This window comes from Pteronotus mesoamericanus, unplaced genomic scaffold (assembly GCF_021234165.1).
Source record: "Pteronotus mesoamericanus isolate MK-2021 breed Mesoamerican mustached bat unplaced genomic scaffold, CSHL_Meso_final contig_182, whole genome shotgun sequence".
Classification (NCBI taxonomy): domain Eukaryota; kingdom Metazoa; phylum Chordata; class Mammalia; order Chiroptera; family Mormoopidae; genus Pteronotus; species Pteronotus mesoamericanus.
The window spans coordinates 13,992,866-14,015,957 of NW_026555078.1; the positions used below are offsets into that span (position 1 = coordinate 13,992,866).

Here is a 23,092-nt window from a genome sequence, read left to right on the forward strand (position 1 = left end):
GATGTTACAAAGTATCAGGCCACTTCCCCCAGAGCCTTCCAGGCCTGGCTGGGCAACAGGAAGCCTCTGCCCTTTGATTTCTTTAAAATAAATTCTTTATTTTAGAATTGTTTTATAGTTAGAGAAAGGTTGCAATGATAGTACACAGAATTTGTATTTAACCTCCACCCATCTTCCCCTCTTGACGTATTACATGAATATGGTACTTTTGTCACTATTAATGAATCAATATTGACACATTAATAAAAACCCACACTTCATTATGGTTTTCTTAGTTTTTACTGAATGTCCTTTTTCTGTTTCAGAATCCCATCTAGGATATCATATTAAATTTCTTCATATCATACCAAGGGTACATACTGTCAATAAGATTAGCTCTGTTGATGTTGACCTCAATTACCTGGCTGAGGTAAATGTTTGTCAGTTTTTGTCATTGAAAATTATGATTTTTCCCTTTTCTATACCATACTCTTTGAAAGATATCATTATGTGCAGGAAAAATTTAAGGAATGGAAAGTTATACTTCACTTCCTTAATGGGGGATTATTTACATAATTTATTTGTAATTCTTCTGCAAGGGAGATATTTCTGTTCTCCCCCATTTACTTATTTACTCAGTAACTTAGACTCACACACATAGTTTATATTTGGGGTTATAATCCAATATTTTTTTATTTCATTGCTTGAATCGGCTGTAGCCATTGGGAGCTCTTTCAGCTGGCTCCTGGATCCCTTTGACTTACCCCTACCATTCTACTTGGGTTCTCTCTTTCCCTCTCTCCTCTGTTTTTCACTTTCTTACTTCCCGTCACTGTAAGATGCTGCAGGCTCATCCATTCCCTGCCTAATCCCAGAATGAATCATTTCCCCCAAACCCTCTGGTTCCTTTAATTGGAGAGTGGCATTAGAAACAAGGACCTGGGTGTTAGGCTCTCTGGCTTTTAAAGTTGTCAGGAGAGTTGGGACTCTCTATCCCAGTCCACTCCCCTCTTCAACCCTCCTTCCGTAACTGAACAGGCCTACCTTCCAGCTCCACTGATTTCACGCGGTTGGCCTCACATCGCTCCCCTGCTGAATCACCTTATGCTACTGCCTTTCCTTTGCCACTTAACCAGAACGGTGTCTTTGTAGATTCTAGTTTTTGACCTTAAAATAGTTGGGATTTTATCTTCCTTTGAATTTTATCATCATTCCTTACTCTGTGATACTTTCTCATTTAGGCTCTGACCTCAAGCTTTGTGCATCTGAAGTACTCATGCGGGTTTATGTGTGATAGAAAAAGACTCTTCCATTCAGCAACTATTTCGAGGACCTAAAGAAATTTGATGGCCACATTGGAAAATCTCTAAGGAGCTCAGAGTTTAAAAGGATATAAAGATAAAATAAGGTTCAGAAAAACAGGGAAGAACATAAAAGGATGCGCACTCCTACAAGTAGACATTTCAGCATGGTGGAAGGGCAAAAGTTCATGGCCCCTGAGCCAGGCTGCTTGGAGTCAAACCTCAAACCTCAGCTCTGCCACTGTTTGGGTCTGTGCTTTTGTACAAGCCACTCAGTTTCTCTGAGTTTCAGTTTCTATTTCAATAGAATAGACATATTAATGGCATCCACCTAAAGCAAATGTCAATGGAGTAAATATATGTGGAGTGTTTAGAATAGTAGTTGGAACAGCTATATGTATATTGCTGTTGTTATAAATAATATCAGGTAGATTGAAAATTGGAATCAACGAAGTCTTACACAAAGTCCAATGGCAGCCCATAGAGTGAAGTAGTTTTGCTCTGTTGTGGGTTAGGAGTATGGCATTTATGATCTGTCTGGAGCCAAGAACAGAAAAGGTTCAGGGCTATTGCTTAAAACAGAGGTGTGAAGACACAGAGGTATAGGATTAGCTACTTTAAAAAAAAAAAGACTTTATTTATTTATTTTATTACAGAGAGGGGAAGGGAGGGAGAAAGAGAGGGAGAGAGACATCAGTGTGTGGTTGCCTCTTGAGTGCCCCCTGCTAGGGACCTGGCCCACAACCCAGGCATGTGCCCTGACTGGAAATTGAACCAGCGACCCTTTGGTTTTCAGGCTGGCACCCAATCCACTGAGCCACACCAGCCAGGGTAGGATTAGTTACTTTTTATTTCTTCTCACAAGAGAAATGATCTTCAGACTAGGAGAATCACAGTATACGTGGCTTCCAAGAAAGGCAAGCTCAAGGTAAAAGAGGAGAGAGTAGGTGAGCAATTAGGTTCTCCCAATGAGTTAAAGGATAAGGCCAACAGGAGAGCTGGAACACTGAGGGGGATTGTATATGTGGTTGTGACACCATTGTTAGGGAGTCTTTAAATAATTATGATAATAGATAAAAAAAAACTGGAAGATGGGAAACAAGCAACCAATTTTCATAAAGGGGGCTGGATAGTGAGTAGCAGTCTTAAAATATCTGAGAAGTCGGCGTGCAAGAGAATGTTTAGAACTTATCTTTTCATTTCAATACTCCATAGGGAAGAAATAGCAGACTGATTTAAGAAAGAATTTTCTGAGACTTGAAACTGTCCAAACAAGGAGGAGGCTGCATTGAAAAATACTGAGATTCAAATAGGGTGATTGTAGACTGTGCTTCCTATCCCAGCCCCGCCTCTGTCGTCTTCTCAGCACTTCATCATGGAAAGGGGATGCGATCTTCTGATCAGATTGGAGTCATGCAATTTGACCACAGTTTGCTATTGGATAAAGTCGCTGGGCCGCAAAAAGCACAAATACATGTGCTCTTTCTCTTCCAGACTCTACATGGTGCCCATCTGTCCTCGGCGTCCCTTGAACCCATAACCCACTGGACTCATCCAGCCTTGCTGGTGCTAAGAAATAGTTCCTAAGGGAAGTAGAGGAAGCACTGCTTAGGTTTCAAGTGCACGTGTACACTGTTTCAAAAACAATGTTTTGTGGGTAAGAGAGCTTCCACAGCTGTTAGTAATATGGCCCTTTGGTGCTCCTTCTTCCATATTACCAGCTCCCTCCGGAACCCTGACAAGCAGGTACGATGCCGGCACTCTGTTTCCTGTATAAAACACCATCAAATAGAACCCAAACCCCACCTTAACCTTTAGTAGAAGACCCGGTCCCTGGCGCACAGGGCAGATGGTCTACTATCAGGAACATCCAGGAGAAAATTTCCACCTTGGACAGGAAATGGAAATAAAGTATTCCTGAAGATTCTGTAGCAAGTTGTCTGATAACCATGACCTGGCTCTCGAGGAAGACAACATTGCACACAAAACCATTTATGCATCTCTGCTACCACAACTGAATTTCTCTACCAAATGTTCTGTACCAACAATACTAACGCTGCAAATAAGATTATGAGTTTATCTGTTCTTACAACATCTGTCTTTTCTTATTCAAAGTACATCTGACTTACATCACCTTTCACTTCTCCAACCCTACCCCCAATCACTACATGTTGATTTAAAAAATATTATTCCTACACTTTATTTTCTTGTTTGAATACTAAAATTTTAAAAGAATTATTTAGTGCTTAAATTGGGTGTTGGGGATGCTTTGGATAAAGAACTTCCCAATGGCCTTTTGGAATGTTCATCCTTTGATGTTCAAGTGCATTTTAATCTTAGTCTTTATGCCTTGAGATTAATCAGCTGGGTTCAAGCTCTTCCTCTGCCTATATAGTTTACATTAAAAGAGGACTGACTTGAAATGCCATGTCTAGGTCATTTTTTTTCAGAGATCTAAGAGCCTGACTCAGTCTATGAATTATTTACCTAAGTTCCCAGACAGGAAAATGTTTTTTAAGAAAAAGGCTCACACTGACCACTACTTCCAGCAAGTTGTCTCTAACATGAAGTGATATAACAGATAGGAAGACACAGAGGTAATGAGTTTTGTTGGGATCAGTCACCCAAACTGGAAAATAAATTACAACAACAGTAATACAAATTGGATATTAGAGAGCATTTGGAGGGAGAACTAAGATTTACTAACAACCCTATACTTTGTTTCCTATGAATCCCAAATGATTTATTGACTTATTAAGAAAAAAATCACTTGCCCCTCTTTGTTCTGTAGTGTCAGAAAGAATAGAGAGAACCTTGTCTCTGGAGTAACATTTTCTTATGCAAACTAATGTAAATCACAAATGTCTGTGTTGAAAACTTGTCTGACAAGCATTTTCAAAACACAAAGCAAATCTCATAACATGTTAACTTGCTCTAGAATGATGTTGGTAGAGAACTTTTCCGGAGGAGGCTGAAAAATAATTTCTGTGCTAGGAAAACAAAACAAAACAAAACAAAAAAAAAATACATACACACACACAGACACACACACATATATAAACAAATTTGGTGAATTAAGAGGTTAGTGATATTTTAAAATACTCTTTTTTCGCCTCACAATCTGGGACAATCTTTTGATATAATCCAAGTCATAATTTAGTTTTCATGCAAGTGGAAGAACTGAAAGCTTTGCACAGAGTATATAGAACGAGGGACTGAGAACAGCAGAGCAATGGGACCTTCCCATCACAGGGACCGGAATGACACTTGGTAAGCTGGTGTGTGTGTGTGTCAGACTCACTGCTGTCTCTGTTTTAACGGTCATGATTCCATGTGGCCACTAAGACAGAAAGGTAAAATGTAGGTGGTCTTGGCTGACAACACATTTGAGGACCCACTAACTACTGTATAGTTTCGTATTTCTTGTTTCTTTTAAATCTAATTAATTTTGATATACTGAATTTTTCCATTAGGTCTCACTTTTTGTTGAAGTAAATTGAAATTTAGGAAAAGCAATTTTCCCCAGGACATGCAGCAGATAACTAGAAAAACAAGGATTCAAACTCACATCATTTCAGCTATATCATGTTGAATCCTACTGACTTTCTGAATAATCAGCTCACCGCTCTTCATAGAGTATATATTTCACTGATTAAAAAGAAAAGGTGGAGAAAAATATCTTAAAACCATTGCCAGAAATTATGTGTTACATACTACAGCAGAGGGGAAAACTGAAGAATGACAAAATGGGCCAATAATGTTGCCAAATCTCAAGTGTGGCCTCATACACTGGGAAAGAGGCTCTTTCCCACATGACATAGATGAAGGAGAAAACCTGCTGCCTTCAGATTTGCCTAACGAGTCCTCAGCTTTGGAGGAATATTTTCTTCATGAAACCACAGGAGAATAATTGCCATACATTTCAGAATGTTCTAGATCAGCACAGCCCAATAGAAATATAATATGAACTACCTGTACAGATATAAAATTTTTAGGAGCCATAGTAAAAAAACCAAAACAGTACAAAGGAATATGTTAAATTAGTTTTAGTAATATATTTTATATAACCCAATATATTCAAAATATTATAATTTCAACATGTAATTAATATAAAATTATGAATGAGATAATTTACATTTTTAATGCTAAGTCTTCAAAATCTAGCATATATTTTACACTTATACTGCACATTGCAATTCCAATGCCAAATTTTCAAAGCTTTAGGTAAAATGTAGTCCTAGCAAAAAAATACGGTTGTGTTTAATGGGAAATATTTTACATTGCTTCAATTTTTTAATTTAAAGTTAAATGGATTGTATTTAAGTGAAATTGAAAATTCATTTCCTCTTTCACACTAGCCATATTTTAATTACTCAATAGCCATATACTTTTAGCTACCTTTATAGTAAACAGCACAATTCTAGATAAGTAGATTGTATATGTTTTTCCCATACTACATCTAAAACTTTCACAGTAAGCAACTATGTCAATGAAGGTTAAATCACATGTATCCAATGTAGACAGAATGGAAATCATTTATGGTAAATAAATATTACATGTGCCTTTTCATCTCTTGCTGATCATCTACAATATGCACAAGTCACGTAGGTACTACAGGTAGGTGGTCTGTTCTTCCAATTCCATTTTCTTAAAGAGAAGAAGTGAAACTGGTTGAATAAAGAGGGGCAAATGCAAGATGGCTAATGTAAGACTTGCACACTATGGATAACTTGTACAACTGATTATTTCAGAAGATATTTTTAATAGTCATAGAGTCAAGCACTAATTAAAAACTACTAATTTTCATTTAAAATATGCAGTGTGCCAATTTGTGGAATCAACAATTGTTTAAAGTCTTGAATAAAACATACACACAAGTAGATCCTGGCCCGGTAGTTCAGCTGGTTGGAGCTTGGTTGCAGCTCAGATACACCGAGGTTGCAGGTTGGATCCCTGGTCAGGGCACGTACAAGAATAAACCAATGAATGCATGCAAGGTTGGAACAATAAAAGTGATGTGCGCTCTCTCTCTCTCTCAAATCAATCAATAAATTTTTAAAACTATACATAAGTAATCTTGGAACTGTCCAAAATATAGGGGGAAAAAGAATGAAAATCATCATGATGTTTTGGAAGAAAATGTCTAGAAGAAGCTATCCTGTTTAATAAACACAAACTTACACTTAATGGAGGTAGTTCTGCACTCGGATGAGCTCAAAGGCTACTTTTGTTAACTGTTATGTAAACTCCCATAGGCTCAGAAATTTTCTCCTTTTCAGCCACTTTCCCCTAAGTTTATCTCCCACAGGCTTTTAGGCCATCTTCACCCAACGCCTCTCTACTGTGGGACAATTCCTTGAAGCCTCAAAGTGTTGAAAAATTGATGTTCAGGATATCCATTGCTAGAATTCTCGAGGAGCTGGAATTTCTTTTTAAGCTTGTGATGGCACTTGGATTACTTTTGATCATAAATTATTCCAGGGACTGTCTTCATGTAAAAGGATGTAAAACCAAAAAGATATATTTATTCTAAAGGATATAGTATCTCTAGGCTGTGATTTGTCAGCTTTTTATTCTTAGCCCTTTACTCGCTCAAGGATCCAACACACTCTGATTAGCATCAGTGCATCCTTGTGGCACTGATTTTCATCAGAGTAAGAGAAGAATGTGTAATTTAAACACTTCCCAGCCGCTATGGTTCTGATAACCTTCCTCCCACCTGCTCTAGACTGAGAATCACAAAAATATCAATTCACTTATGTCCTGTAACAGCTAAGTTATCTATACTTAGACATTATTTTCAAGGAAAGTTTTACTCTTACATAAATGTGTCACTACTCAACAAATTATGTTGAAAACACCCTATTTTACAAAATAGATGTCAGTATTATTTCTTGAATTATATTAAAAAAAATCAAACTTTTTCTAAGCAATGAGTTGCCCTAAAACATTTAAGTGGTTATTCAACTTTTAAGAAAATTATTTATGTATAGTACCTTAGGAGGGCATCTACTGTAAAGTTAAATGCATCTGCACTGGTTGTAATAATTATGTGTTCTGAGGTTATCACTGTTTTATTTTCAGGCCAAGAAAGCTGTTCCAATTGCCCGTGGTGCTGAAGAAACTAAGAACAGCATATCATGGAACGCGTATCATTTTGGTAGCTATTATTTTATCTTCCAAAAACTGTAACACCTCTTTGTTAAATAAGGATCTATCAAATTGAAAGTTATTATCTCTGCTACCATAATTAAATTTGTGTTTCATTCCAAAGTGGCAATGGATCAATGAAAAACAATATACCTGTTGATCCTTCTTTTGGTTTGCTTGTTTACCTAAAGTTGATTGTAAAATGCTGTTGCTTAACATACACATAAAAATACACACACATGCAAATATTTTCTGAAATACCTTTATTCTTCCATTTTATAAATTCTGGAGTTTTATTTTCTTAAGGACATAAAAGATTATAATAGCAACTTCTTTTCATTTCCTGAATTGGTACTAAACACAATAAATAATAAGGGGTGAGAGTTATCTTAAAATGAAGTCAAGAGTTTTCAAGGGTTGTATATGAAAAGGAGCTGAGCTATGAACTATTAGTCTAATAAATCTCAGTGTGCAGACAAAACTTGTTATCATGGCAGATGTGTGGTATCAAACAAGGAAGTAAAAACAAGTAATTATTATGTTTTCCCCTTTAAAATACCAGAAAGTTTAATATATACAATAACTTATTTTTCAAATAAGAATCTAGATGATATCAAGTGTATCATAATTTTTCATCAAACCACAGCTGAAAATTCCTGGACTTTATCTGCTATTCTTTCAGATATTGTTATACTTAATTGCTTCATTTTCCTTTTTCCATTTTGAAAAAATTATTCTTACTGTGTATTGACAGATGATAAAATTTCTGCTTGAGTTATTCTTCAAGTTAAACAATTCTTTAGTATTTTAGTCTTAATATTGTTTTCCTTTAAGACAGTGAAGGTCTTTAAAATCATGTTGGCATAAAAAATCATTATTTATGAAAGATATAGAAGAAAAATGAAAATTGTAACTATATGTTAGTTCATCTTAATATTAGTAGAAGTCGATGAAATTAATCAGTATTCAGGTGATTGAGCATGAACATACGTATCAAAAAAAAGTATTTGTGACTTTGCCTTTGGGTAACAGGCTAAATATTTAATTTATAAAAGAATATTGAAATTTCAAAGAAATAATTGGAGATCAAAAAACTGTCTTATTTCAGTGATAAAAACCTATCTCAGTGCCTTAAAAGTCACTTAAATACCTAGTTTCCTCTTCATCATTCAGTAGGTAGAAAATCACAATGTCTAATTTCATAAGAAACTCTGACTTGTTCAAGCCTATGAGACTCATTTGTATGTGTATTATTAAAAAGCAATCGACTAAATCTCAAAAACAGTATGCTGAGTAATATAAGCCAGACCAAAAAGGAAACGATATATAATTTCATTTTTATTATATTCTAGAATGAGAAAAGTTAAACTATGATGATAGAAGTTAGATCAGTGGTTGTTTATAGGAAGAGAGAATTGGGCATGAGCTCATTTTCAGGGGAGTATTTAAAAGTTCTGTGCTTATTAGGGGTGTGGGTTGTACAATTGTATGCACTTGTCAAAACTCATTGAACAGTATACTTAAAATCTGATCATTTCACTGTACATAAGTTACACCTCAATAAATAAAAGTTAAGACAAATCAAAGCAAACAACTGCTATATGTAAACATCAAAATAAACCTGAATGTGAGAAACTGGTCTATTATGAAAATGACTGTGAACCAAAAAGAGTTCACTTGTATGGGAGGAAGGGTAAATTCGAGGATACTCATCACACAGAAATGGGAACCCTATTATTACAGAATTCTTAAAATAGTAAGTTAGAAACTTAGGAAGCCATGTCAAGAGAAAAATTTTAAAAACTCATTCATACTAAATACATAAATTATATTCAATTGAAAGAAACATGGAAATTAAAGTTACCTCAAATACAGAGTATAAAGGCTAGTTATAATGTTCAAATTTGGATTCATAAATTATTCATCAATTTTAGTAACTATTAAAGAGGCTTGCTTTTATAATTTTTCCAGGAAGATTTAAAAAAAAATTAAGCTTTCTCTTGTGTTTTTATGGTAATTCCGATTCTGGGTTAATACTAATTAAGGTGTGGACCAAGGGATACCAGGAAACAATTTTTATGCATATTTGAAACAATTTTTAAAATCCTAACACAAGGTTCCTTACTGACAAAGGTAAAATAGGGTTGTGGCTCAATTCAGAGTAAATGAGTGATCATGATGATTCCTAAATGTTGATTACACTGAAAGCATAGTGATTGAAAGGTGAACCTTCATAGAAAAAAAAAAAAGGAAAAAAATGTATTCCTTTAAAGTTCATATCTTGTTACATTAACAGTATGTTTCATACCCAGAAACAAATGCAACATATATTTTCCTATACATGTTTCATGTGAATGTTGCCCAAAGCCATAGATAGCATGAATAAATTTATAGCAAGTCTCTTGGTTGGCAGTGCCAGGGTCCAATGCTGTTAGGGAAAATATTAACTCAACATACTATGTCCTCCACCAACCACTACTGTGTCTGTTTGTTCCATTGATAGTCACAGAGATTTTGTTTTATAGTGGGAAAGAAAGGAGTTTTTGTTGGAGTTAAGGCCCTAAGAGACCAAAGGAAGATGGAGGGGATTGTATGGCTTGAGAGGTATGTTGAAGGCAAGACCTAAGGAAAAAAAACTAAAATGGAAAAGTTTTAAAGTTTAGTCACAGCCCTGACCACTGTGGCTAAGTTGGTTGGGCATTGCCCTGCAGAGCAAAAGGTTGCTGGGCCAGGGAGAAGACAGCTGCTCTCTTCTCAGTGGGAAACTCAGCGTCGCCCTGGCACCCAGGCAGCTGCAGGTTTGGGGAGGGTTATGCTCCTGCACCAGGGCATTCGTGGTTCTCACGATGGATGGTTTTCAAGGAGGGAATCTGCAATCAGGTTTGAGCCAATGCTTTGAAGACAACAGGATGGTGAGGGAGGAAAAACAAAGACTAATTTTGATAGCATATGGTATCTCAAGATAACTGACTTGTTTGCGGGTACATATGACAACACTCCTGCAGAATGTCCCAGAAATAACTGGCTAATGCTTTGTTAAAGGATTTTATTTATTTATTTTTAGAGAGAGGGGAAGGGAGGGAGAAAGAGACAGAGAGAATATCAATGTGTGGTTGCCTCTCCTACGCCCCCAACTGGGGGGCCTGGCCTACAACACAGGCATGTGCCCTGATGGGGAATCGAACTGGTGACCCTTTGGTTCACAGGCCAACAGTCCACTAAGCCACACCAGCCAGAGCATGGCTAACACTTTAAGAGTGCTGATTTCTAACATTCAACCCAGGATTGACTAGTATCCTCATAACCTTGACAGCAGTTATACACTGACAGGGTCTAGGATATTAGAATTATATTGATATTTTTTTAACAGATTCTAGAATTCTCTTATTGTAGAAGCAAGGTGAATGTGACAATAAAATATGAATTGTTTTCCTTGAACCTACTAGTGCAAACCAAAGTAGGCTTATCATGTTTTTATGGATAAAATCTATTACTCATGTTTTCACAAGCAACATGTATATGATATATTTTCTATTTCATATCACAAATCTGGTTTCCAGTCCATAGGCACTCAGTACCATTTACTTAATTTTTATTACATCCATATGCAGTAGCACTGTTGTTATATTACAGTAAAGTGTAAGTCAGCTCAATTTTAGCATCAGAGACTCATTAAAAGGGAGCAATTTGGTGCTTAATGAGTTGTTAACCCTGAGTAAATATATTAAAATAATAGAGTGATAAATTTAAATTGAATTGTATGTGGCTTCTTTTTTGTTCAATAATGTCTTCTGCAGAAAGAGAAATTGACACTTAAAAAGCAATTTTTGATGAAATATATTCTAAATAATCTATACTTACATCTCACTATCCATCTCTTCCTTATTTAATTTTTTTCTTAGTTATCTTGTTATATATTCCCTCTTAAAATTTTATTATTCTGAACATTTCCAGTTTTATTTCTAAAAGAAACAATATATTGGAGTCTACACAACTGGAATACAACACTGAACACATCATCAATAAAAATAAAAAAAATTTCCCTGAGATGGTTCCATGTATTTGAAAGATATTACTGAGTAAGTACAGAAATTAAACCCAAAACACATTTGTTAACAATGGTTATGAGGACTGATACACATGGAGCCTCTTGTTCATTTATTAGGAACTTAAATCATGCTTAATATGGCATTTTTTAAATCAACATCTCCGCTCTCTGTGGCCTGAATGAAGGCTGTCAACATTACTGACACCAGTAGAATTCTGTAAGTCCCACAGAGCCTCAGGAACATTTAAAGAACAAGACAGAAGTTAATCTCATGGCTCATCACCCAAAACTGACAGTTTAGTTCAAACAGCAGATATTCCTCTCCCTGCCAGTAAGTAACCATTAGGATACAAGTGGGCCTAAAGTTCATAGGCAGAGTATGAGGTGGGAGTAGCATGAAAAACTACCCTTTGGCCTAAAAATGAAGCGGATCTGAGTAGGAACAAATTGAGCAAGACCACATATGCAATTCTAAAGCATCCATATTATAGCCATTTATATGACCATAACAATATTTTGATTTATGGTGTGACACTAGGCATATGGAACAAAAATTCAGAAACAAGCTATTTGTGAATGAGAGACATTTCTATAATAGAATGGGAAAAAATATAGGAATTGCTCAGAAATATCATCTTGACAGGTGATATTTTCCTGGAATGAATCTGAAATGGTCTATAATCATATTTGAGTACGGGTATGAGGTAAGTCACCTAGCGAGATAAATCATCTAAGAATTTTATGACTCTGAGAGAAACTGGAATTCAAGGGCAAACTAACAGTAAGCACGAGAAGTCAAACACAAAATTTGGGGAATTCAAACCCAGATCACATTTGAAAGTGTCACATAACCTACACATGAAAACTGATGAACATTTAAAGTTAAAGACAGTTTCCTATTCAAGCTGTAGGTCTTATCATCAACTGTCTACTGAATCTTGATCACCATGACTTGCTGGTGTCTGGAAAGGCAGTGTGTGTGTGTGTGTGTGTGCGCGCGCGCGCGCGCGAACTGCAAGTATACTTGCGTATATATATATACACACACACACACACACAGAAGAACTGCATGTATACTTGTAACACATCATCATATAGACACTGGATATTCACACACACAGTGCTTCCATCGTGGCTCCCCCTTTTACCTATACAGACTTCTCTCTCCTCTCTCTTTGGCTCTCTTTGTAAAATCTATACATGCATGACTGAATGTATACTTGAAAGCATACACATTTACATATGTCTTACATAACTTTTCCATCTAATTTTAATACTGCTAGCCTAATTTTTAAACCATGTGATGAAGAAAGTCGGTGACAGCACTTGAGAGAAGCGTCCAGCAAAGATGCATCATGGCACTAATCCAAGGGCCTCCTTGACAGAAGCATGTGGTGAAACAACAAAGATCTCACAGTGAAAGCTGAAATAAGAGCTTTCCAAGAAGTTAAGGGAGGAGACATGTATTATAGTGACAAAAGTGTCTTACAGACCAATTTACTCTGCTTTATTTTTTTTAAGAGAAATAAATTTGTATACTGTCTTTCATTCAAAAAAATAAAAAGAACCCTACCCTAGTTGGGTGGCTCAGTTGGTTGAAGTGTCCCGTACACCAAAAGGTAAAAAGTTGCGGATTCAATTCCGCATGTACTTAGGTTGCAGGTTTGATCTCCGCCGGGGTACTTACAGGAGGCAACTGATTGATGTCTCTCTTTCTCTCCCACCCCTTTACTCTCTCCCCCCCTTATGTCAATAAACATATCCTCAGGTGAGGATTAAAATTTAAAACATAGGCACTCACATGCAATTAAGGTGATTTTTAAGGTATAAAGCTCTGTGAAAATTGCCAATGAAGCACTGCTATATTCTATACTGAGGATAATAAAGACTTTAAAGATTTCATTTATTCATTTTTAGAGAGAGGGGGGATGGATAGAAAAAGAGAGGGATAGAAACATCAATGTGAGAGGGAAACATCGATCAGTTGCCTCTTGCATGTCCCTAACTGGGGACCAAACCCACAACCCAGTCATATCCCTGACTGGAAATGGAACCGGTGACCTTTCAGTTTGCAGGATGCCCAATCCACTGAGCCACACCCGTCATGGAAGGGTCATAAAGAGTTTAAATATGACTCCTAGTGAAAAATTTTGGTACAACCATTCTGTTCTGTAGAAAACAGCTATGGTGAGGAGGGAACAGCACTAAAATGGTAATCAGTGTGACTGAAGTCATTGACAAAAGTAGGATTTATTAGTATTTAGTTACTAGGAGATTCACCTGGGTCTTATGATGACAATGAAGTCATAGCTTACTCAGCGTACCACTAATGTGTTTATGGCAATTAACCAGTGACAAAGAAACTAAAATATAGGGATGTACAAGAACAGCTAGTGTTGGTGTAAAAGAAGATAAGACTGAATAAAATTGTCACAAAAAAGTCTGGAGTGAAAAAAATTGCAATACCTTCTCTCAAAGAACACACAAAGAGTGCTATGTTAGACCTGATTTTAAGAGCCACGCCATTTCGAATGCCATGAAAGTAGAATTTCTTGGCATCCTGTTCTCAACTTGCAATCCAGATGTGTTCTAGAGGCATCTCTCCACCACCGCCACAGCCCACGGAGGCATGAGAAGAAGCAATATGAAAAGGAGGAAAAGGAGGGCCAAGATTGTGCATGGAGTTTTATGATTAGAAAAGAGAATTCCAGGTTGGCAAATGATTTGTCTTTAAAGACCCTTTCAGAGCCTACTCTTCTCCCCAGTGCTGTGCACTGGGTCAGTTTGGTTTTTGTTAATTTGCTTTAAAATAAGTGAAATGAGTTCTAATCGAGGCTCTACCACCAACTACTAGGATCTTTAACAAATTAACTTCATGGAGGTCATCCAGCCTCTCACTTCATAAAGGAAGAAATGGAGTCCCAGGGAATTCTTTTAGCCTAAGACCTAACATGTGAGTGGAAAATGACTTTTGTTCATTAAGGATTGTAAGGACAATAGAGTCTAGATCCAAAATAAAAGTGTGGGTTCTTCATTGAGAACATTCTTTTTCTTCTGCAAAGAGTATATCTCAATAGCTTTTGAATGCATTCAAGTATAAAATAGTTATACATTCACCTGTGAAACATTAACTACACTGAAAACCAAGCCAAGGCAGACTCCAAGGGCAAAGTCAATGGAATGACTGAAACTATACCATATTTTTTCCACAGTTAATTTCCAATAAGTCTTCCACATACATCTGACCACATCCGACATTATACAATGGGTATTTCAAAACAAAACCATTACTCAGAAGAATATAGTCTCACATAAATCTTTATATTTTTTGATCCCTCAGGTTATCCAACATTCTGACAAAATAAAATTCCACAAAATTATTACACATGAAAAAAAATGGGAACTTTACTTATTTCTCTTCTGTTGTTGTTTTCAAGTTATGTTTGCTCAAACAAATAATATAAAACATGACATGCCCTAGCTAGCAATGTAGTTTAATTTAGAATCCTAATTATGATTGACTTTGTTACTAAGAATGCCAAGTATTTGGCACATACACCTCCCAGGGCCTGGGGAAAAGAAAAATGAAAAGTCAATTTCTCTGCTGCTATGATTAGATAGGCAGAGAGACAGGCAGCATGCTTACTTCTAGGAGCACCATATGCTAAGCCACACGCTTGGCCTTCATATGCTGTAAACCCAATGTGCATGCATGGCTAAGACATGGGGAAATCAGTGGTATGCGCACATTAATTAGTAAGCCCATAGCAGTTTGCTCTCTACTCGTAACTCATATTTAGGAAAATATTCCTGGAAAGGAATGTCAAGGTTCTTCACTATACCAAGGTTGCATTATCAAGGGCCTTCCTAAAACAGAAAGAACATTATACTTCCATTCAGTCCCTCTCCACTTGATTTGCAAGGGTTATTTAGTCGTTATCAACATTTTCACACAGGTTTCACCATGATCTTTGTAGGCTGTGCCATATCCTTTCAGAAAGTGGCATGCCTTTCCAGTCACTGTCTTGGCCATGACTCATTCCAGAGGTTTGTCCAGACCAGGAGAAAATGAGGATCTTTCTGGTTATAGGTTTACCACCTTCCATCCTGTGACTAAACTCTTCATTGTGTTGTTGACATAAAATCACTTGACTAAAATTAACTCAATGTTTTGGAGCAGTTCCTAAAACAATATAGGTCATTTGTCATGCTATACTAATAGGAGAAATGCAATCTATTTATTAAGACATGAACAGCCTATTCTCTTAGAGGGCTGCATCTGTCCTCTAGTCTCTAACATTTAAAAGTTTGAATTTGGAACATAAAGGATCTTTGGTTGTTTTGCCTGTCCTATTCTCAAATAAAGCATCCTCAGCTACCTGACTTCAGCTATTACTCAAAATCTTCACTTTTGTCTGGGAGGCTGAAGCAGGGAGTTTTGCATTTTCATTGCAGTGCAGAGGTTCCTGTTTAATCCCTCCTTTTCATTCAAAGGAACCTTTTCAGATCCCTTTGCTCACATGGGGAGTTCCCATTCCTTCCCTGTGTACAACCTCATCCTGACCTTACAGCTACAGTAGGCTCTTCTGCTGCCTCAAGCAAGGCAGCTACACTCAGGCGGTCAGCCAAACTCGTAGGGTGCTGAAGCTGTACTACTGTCCCTGGTGCGACGGGAGAAAATGGTCTCTTCTCCACATCTGTGTAAAACACTCCTCAGGGCCTCAGAGTTACAATGTCAGTGTCCCAAGTCCCACAACGGTTTGAGTCAAATTGCTGCCATCAACTCCTGTCTGCGTTCTTTATCCCTTAATCTCTGAAGTCATTCCTACCTCTAATCCCCTTTGTAGTTACTTCCCTCTGGTCCTCCAGTTAAAAATTAAAAGTCCACATGCATATTGACTCATACAGTAAACCCCCATCTGCGGAAAGCAAGACAGTTTTTTTTTTCTTATTTGTTTTACTAGATTCACCTATTTAATCTCTGGGATACTCTTAGAATATTTCACCTCACTTTTGGATTGATACAATATCCCCCAACAACCATATGCTATTCATCATATATTTCTACTTGACTGAACTCATGAATGGATGATTGGGGAGGAGGGGGAACAGTCTATACCAGGAAAGTGGCCTCAGTTAGGCTCTCTGTAGAACTTGCTGACTGTTTGTCACCCTTGCCAAAAACATAATTAAAATGCCCAGAAAAAAAAAAAATAACCTAGTAGTGATCAGAAACTCTACTACTTCAAAATCCATTTTCTCAAGGAACGGATTGCAAATCTTTGATGACTTCATGGAATTGGAGCAGGCACTGTGTGTAGTAGCCAGCACTCTGAAGATGGACTCAGCTCAATCCTGTCACCTAACAGTCCTTATCACTGAAAGACAGGCTGCCTCTCTCCAAACCTGAACAGACTGGAATGATCTTGAAAGAAATGTCTATAGTGACTGCACAGTCACTTTCTGTAGTGGCATCAGTGTAAGCAACCTTAAGTTCAGTGGAAAGGAGAGAAGGAGGGAAAAAAAAAGAGTAGACACAGACAGCAGAGATTTATTCCAGAAAACTGTGCTATTTGTCCATGGGCTTCTTTTCTCTTCCATCAGCCAAAACATACCTTTATTGACTTTTATTGACCTTAAAAAGAAAGGACAAAATTTAAATTTATGAGAATAAATTCACTAAGAAGTTTTCTTTGAGGGAGCAAATTATCTTTCCTCACCTAATACTATTGGGATAATAGTCACTATTTAGCACATCTATGTCCAGGCACTCTCTAAGCTCTTTACTTAGATTTTCTGAACTGATCCTCACTACTTTGGGAGGCAGGTACTACTATTTTCTCTACTTTTAGGTGAGGAAACTGAGGCTCAGAGAAGTGCCTGTTTCACTCTTTCAACATTTATCTATATAGTCCTCTATTTAGTCACTGGGAATTTAAGGAAAAATGACCCTCTCTAGGTTTATTGTGTTGGGATCACTCTTTGAATTAGACTATAGCTTTTAGTGGTTTACTTAATTTTTTATGTATTACTTAAAGTGCAATAAGGAAACAAAGAATTCTGTAAACATTGTGAAATTTGCTTTAAAATAACATTCGCTATTGAAAGGAAATATACCTAAGACTATCTTGCTCTTCCTGTTATTATCAGTTTTTGAGAAAGACAAGTACCACTGACAAAGTGGTTCCATTTCTCACATGCCCTGACAGATGCTCTGAAAAATGCCAGAGTGAAGACCTGTGGAATTATTAAACCTACGAGTGTTATGCATAGGGCTGTTGCCATTCATTCATTCATTCCTTCCCACCCTGAAAAAGATGTCCTAACCGGAGGGCAGAGAGAGAGAGCTCCGGACCCTAGCCCCCCGGCTTGCCCAACAGTCTAGTCAGTCACATTATGGCTGGGTAAAATGAACCAATTTTCCACAGATCTGAAAGTAAGATTTATTTTAGATGGCTTCAGAAAAAAAAGTTGTCATAAAGGATCAGGCCCACATTTGTGTTTTCTTACAGCACTTGCACCCCTCCCACTTCTATTTCTTTCCGCTTTTTTTCCTGTCCATATTCTGCAATGACTGGGAGTGATTCCTCTTTGTTGTTTTTTTTTTTCCCCCACTTTCATCAGCATCAGGAGATCTTTTAAAAAATGCTAAAGCAGAATAACAAAAGCAGAATGCATCCTGAGTTAACTGAACTTCAAGGGAGAAACTCAGCGATGCTCTTCCTACACACTGAAGAAACAGATAAAACAGACCACACTATTTATAGCCACCTTCCCATTTCTAATAATCTTCCATTTAATTAGGACTGTAAATAGCACTAGTGAATGCTCTACAGCAATGCATGAGCAATCCTGGACCCTCCTTGGAATATATCTCACCCCAGGCAAGAAAAAGATATCAGAGTGAGTTCCACAGCTCACAAAGACACTGTGTTATGAGGAATATGGGGAAAAGCCAGAATCGTTTATGCTACAAAGAGCAGGCTGAGATTAAAGGGAGAGAAAATTTAATTCTGTCTTCCCTCCACAATTCTAACTAATGTTAGTGGTAAATAATTCCACACACAAAAAAATCTTGGTCAAAATTCTAAATTACTACTGCAGACATTGTTGAGTTTAATATTATATAGGTTAGCATCAAATCAACATATATTTGCTATTTATTATTTCATAATTATTGTATTCTACATGGACGATAATTTGGAGAACTCCTAATTATAAAATCAGTCCCCAACACCCTTGAACTCAGCTCCATGTACTCACTTGGAGAGAAAGTCTGTGATACTCTAGAATCATTAGCACTTAATTTTGGTGTAATGTGTCTTCAGCCCTTGTAGTCCTATACAACCCTTTGTTTAAACAATGAATCTGGGTCATGTAAAATTTTGTTTGGTAAGTTCAAACTCTAGGTCATATATGAACTATTTCTATTAAATTTGAATAATATCTTTAAATGTAAAATGTATTCTTGTACTTTAATTGTGAATTCTTTTAAAGAACAAGCCAACATAATGAAAATTACTAAACTATTAAGTGATTGTTACTGAAGATAATTTTGCCATCGAGAGGAGGGAGGAAGAGGGTGGATGTTAAAGGCCTTCCACACTATGGGATGCCACTGTGCCCACAGATGCTAGGCTGAAACTGACGCGAGGGGATTGTGTTCCTTGGAAACACATTCGTCCTAACTCAAAAATCTAAGAAACCTTTATTTTGGCTTTGTTTCAAGCAGTGGAGGCAGGATCAGATGTCCTGTTTCTCTCATTGGGAGACAAGGGGTTTGGAGAGACCTTTGCGGAGGTCTTAAAATGCGGAGCCTATTGTAGAGTAGAGAACTTAACTTTGCTCACGGAGAGGTCTGGGCTTTGCCCTCAGCTTCTGGGAAGTCATCTTCGAGCCCTTGGAAAGTCACTCCTGTAGGAGCTTGTCTTTGTTTAGGGTGGGGCTGGCACCGCGCAAAGTCCAACACTGATTTATGCTGGGGACTTTGGGTGACATGGTATTGGCTCTACTTCCAAAGGAACTAGAAACCACAATCCATCATGTGGATAGTAAACATGCTTATATGAAGGAGCACCCCCACCACCCCTAAAAACACAACTCGACGCCAAGGCTTGGGTGGGCTTCCTTGGTGGGCAATGTTCTGTGCACATTATCACGTATCATTCCTGTCTATGACTCCACGGGGAGAGGGCAACCACAACCTGCACAGCCGGGTCCCCGGAGTCTGCCCCACGTGTCTCTTGTCTTGCTTGATTTTAATTTGTATATTGTCGCTATCATAAACCACAATGCTGAGCATAATAGTGCTTAGTGAGTTCTACCAAATTATCAAATGTGAGAGTGGTTTTTGGGAAACTCCTGAACTTACAATTGGTGTAAAAGTACGGGTAGCCTTATGGACTGTGCTCCCTCAAACTTTTCACATATGGGTCATCTGTCTTCACTCTGAGTTGGCGTGATAACAAAGTACATATTGTGAATATGCTTGGCTCTCTGAAGCTAAAAGACCCCAGGTAGGGAAACACATTTCCGGGTAAGATGGCAGTCCTTATATTGGACATTTAATCAGCATGGGACAGAGCACAGGTCTGGTTTGCAAAGGGACGCATCACTCTGACTCTGCATTGATCAAAATGTCTAAGTACACACTGCGCATTTATCTGCTGCCAGCAGCATGTTCATTCACTCATTCTCTCCATACACATGTATGAAATATCTACTGTATGCCAGAGGTTGTACCTGAACACATTAAGAAATAGCACAGGATCTCTGCAGTTCAGAAATTTATTGTCTAAGAGGTCATAAAATTACATACACACATGCATGTACACATACACATACCCTGTAAAAGTATGTACTTATGAGTTTCAAAGTACCTAAGTTTCTGCAGGGGTGAGTCACTGAGTTCACAGAAGAAAGAATGCTTGAGTTGGGTTTTTTTTTGTTTTTTTTTTTCTTTAGGGCTACCAATGTGTGTTTTTTTCTTTTTTTACTATACAATCTTTTTTTTTATTTTTTTTATTATATAAATTTCTTTTTAATTTATTTACTTTTTAAATACATTTGTCTCTGCCTCCCCCCTACCTCTTTCCCTTGAGTTGGGTTTTGAATAATGAATAGGCAAAGGGGGAGACAGAAGTGAACTCACTGACAATGAAGCAAACCTGAACCTTATCCAAACTTAGCAATAGAAATATATTCAAAGGAATAAAAAATAGAAGCTTTGGAAAAAAAACCCCTCCGAGACGATGCTATTAATTATACTGGAGAGTGCTAACAGCTAATAGCAAACAATTGTTTTGTTGCTATGAGAACAAAGCAAAAAGCAATGGATTTCATTAGGCTTGAATGAAGTTAGATGAAATATTTGGAAGAGTATTCTTACTGCTAGATTTTAAACATTGACAACTACTGGAAATCTTAAAACGTGGGTAGGTGTCACATCTGAAGAAGTTCAGGATAATGTGAGAGATGACATTGAGCTTCCTCTATGTTCTAGGGCTCTGTGAAAACTTTTGTTTGTTTTTTTTTTAAAGATGAATGTTCAAGATTAAGTAGAATCCAGAGAAGGATGCTCTGGTGGGAGTCAGAATCCAGTCCACAGGAGGCCCAAGAAATGGAGCCCGAACACGCAGGTGGTGAGAGCAGGGCCAGAAGGCTGACTTCCGTCCAAAGCCAAAATGAGAGCAGAACCGTCTTTCCATTTGTCCCTCTCCTGGGATGAGAAACCTTTCCCCCACCCAAACATTCTGTAATACAACTCTTCAAATAAAAAAATCCCCTTACCATTTAAAAGGTTTTTTTTTTTTCTGCTTCTTTTGAGAAACTTGGATTTTGACATCTGTGGCCTAAATAGATGGACTGCCTCCAAACACCATATCCAACCATCATATTCAAAAGAAATTGGTCTGCTGTCGTGACTACTTAATTCCTGTCCTACTTGGGGCACATCAGGAGAAGGCAAGGGTTTTTGGAACAGACAATAATGCTGGGGAAAGTATCAGAAAAAAGCAAGACCAAACAGGAGGTGGATTGACTCCATACAAGAAGCCATAGGCAGGGGCCTCCAGGAGCTGAGCAGGGCTGGTGAGGACAGGACACTGGGGACCCCATTCATTCACGGGGTCGCCATGAGTCGGAGCTGACTCCACTGCAAATAACACGCATGTGTGCTTAAGGTGAATAAACGGAAGGAAAGAATATCTATGAGAGCTTTTGACCTTTGCTGCTTCCCCCTAAACATATGTATATTTACATCCAGTTGGCAGAAACTGGTACAAGAGAGCATTTGTGAATAAATTCCTTGGAGCCTTTGGGAAAATGCATTTTTAATTTATTTTTGCTTCTTTCCTTACCTAGATCAAATAAGTGGATACTGCCACAGAGATGAGCTCCGTCCCGGCGGCCTAAGAGAGAAGCAATTACACATTCGTTTGCTCTCCTCTTGAAATGGGCACAGATAAGAAAAATACCATTTTGGCAGCACCTGCTGCTGCTGGTTTCATAAGGTTTTTTGGTGGTGGTTTTTTTTTTTTTTTGTTTTGTTTTGTTTTTGCCTTTCTCCTTCCCAGAAAGAAAGCAAAAATCTACGTTAAAAAACACAAAAGCACAACTCGGCCAGCTGATCAATTTTACAGCAGACTCTTGCAGCAGACTGTCTGAATCGCATCTTCCCAGCTGGATTATAAATGCATGATTGATTGAAAATACTTACAAAAGCATGTGAAAAGCAGGCGTGTTCTCCTCCTTTTCTGCATGAAAATAATAGATGTAAAACTCAGATATATCTATTCAAACACTTAGGCAATAATTTCACTGAGGGTTAGTGATGGAAATTAGGAATTAAAAGCCATCATTGTCCCAGAAGGGGGACTAAAGGGACAGGAAATTTTGCTTCAGAGAGAAAAAAATAAATTTAAAGTATAAATTCAGTGAGAGCTAAGCCTCAAGAAGAACACAGTGCCTTTTTTCAATTATATTTATATTTTTTTAAACCAAAATCCAGGTCATTTTAATTTAGTATTTTACCTTTTGTCCTTTTTTAACCATCTCTCCCTTTAGTCTGATGCCGTCTCAGCTTCCTGTTTGTTTATTCCTCTGAATCTATTTACTCCCCCACCACCATTGCAACCATATTTCATTCATTTATGTCTTGGGTTCTCCTTCTCTTCAATGTTCTACCGAGTTCTTGGATTCCAAGCCCCCAGAGGGTAGGCAGCAGGCCTATGAAGTTTTCTGTTTCAGCAGCAAACTCAGCGCCATGCACAATTAGGTACTTAATTGTTCTGTGATGACTATGATTGATGATGTTTTCCCCATCAACTAATTCCAGTGAGAAACACGCTTCCCCTATCGGATGGACTGCATACAAATGGACTCCGCAAACATGACTGCAGCAGACAATTCTAGAAAATAGGTCTTTCCGTTTTTACTAGAAGGCATATTTCACACCACACACATATACACACACACACACACAAAATCCAGGTGATACCACTTTTATAATCTATTTTTTTAAGCAAGAATGCCTTGTAGATGGGAGGTTGGGGAGCATGGACTAAGTTATACAACTTATTTTGTCCTCTTGGCCATGTTGTGCCATTTACTTCAT

The 23,092-nt window shown here is 37.5% G+C and overlaps 1 protein-coding gene across 14 annotated transcripts in view; it reads right to left on the reverse strand.

The window, feature by feature from the left end:
* NRXN3 (neurexin 3) overlaps window positions 1–23,092 on the reverse strand; it is a 1,414,514-nt gene that overhangs the window by 237,557 nt on the left and 1,153,865 nt on the right. The gene's annotated exons all lie outside the window — the stretch shown is intronic.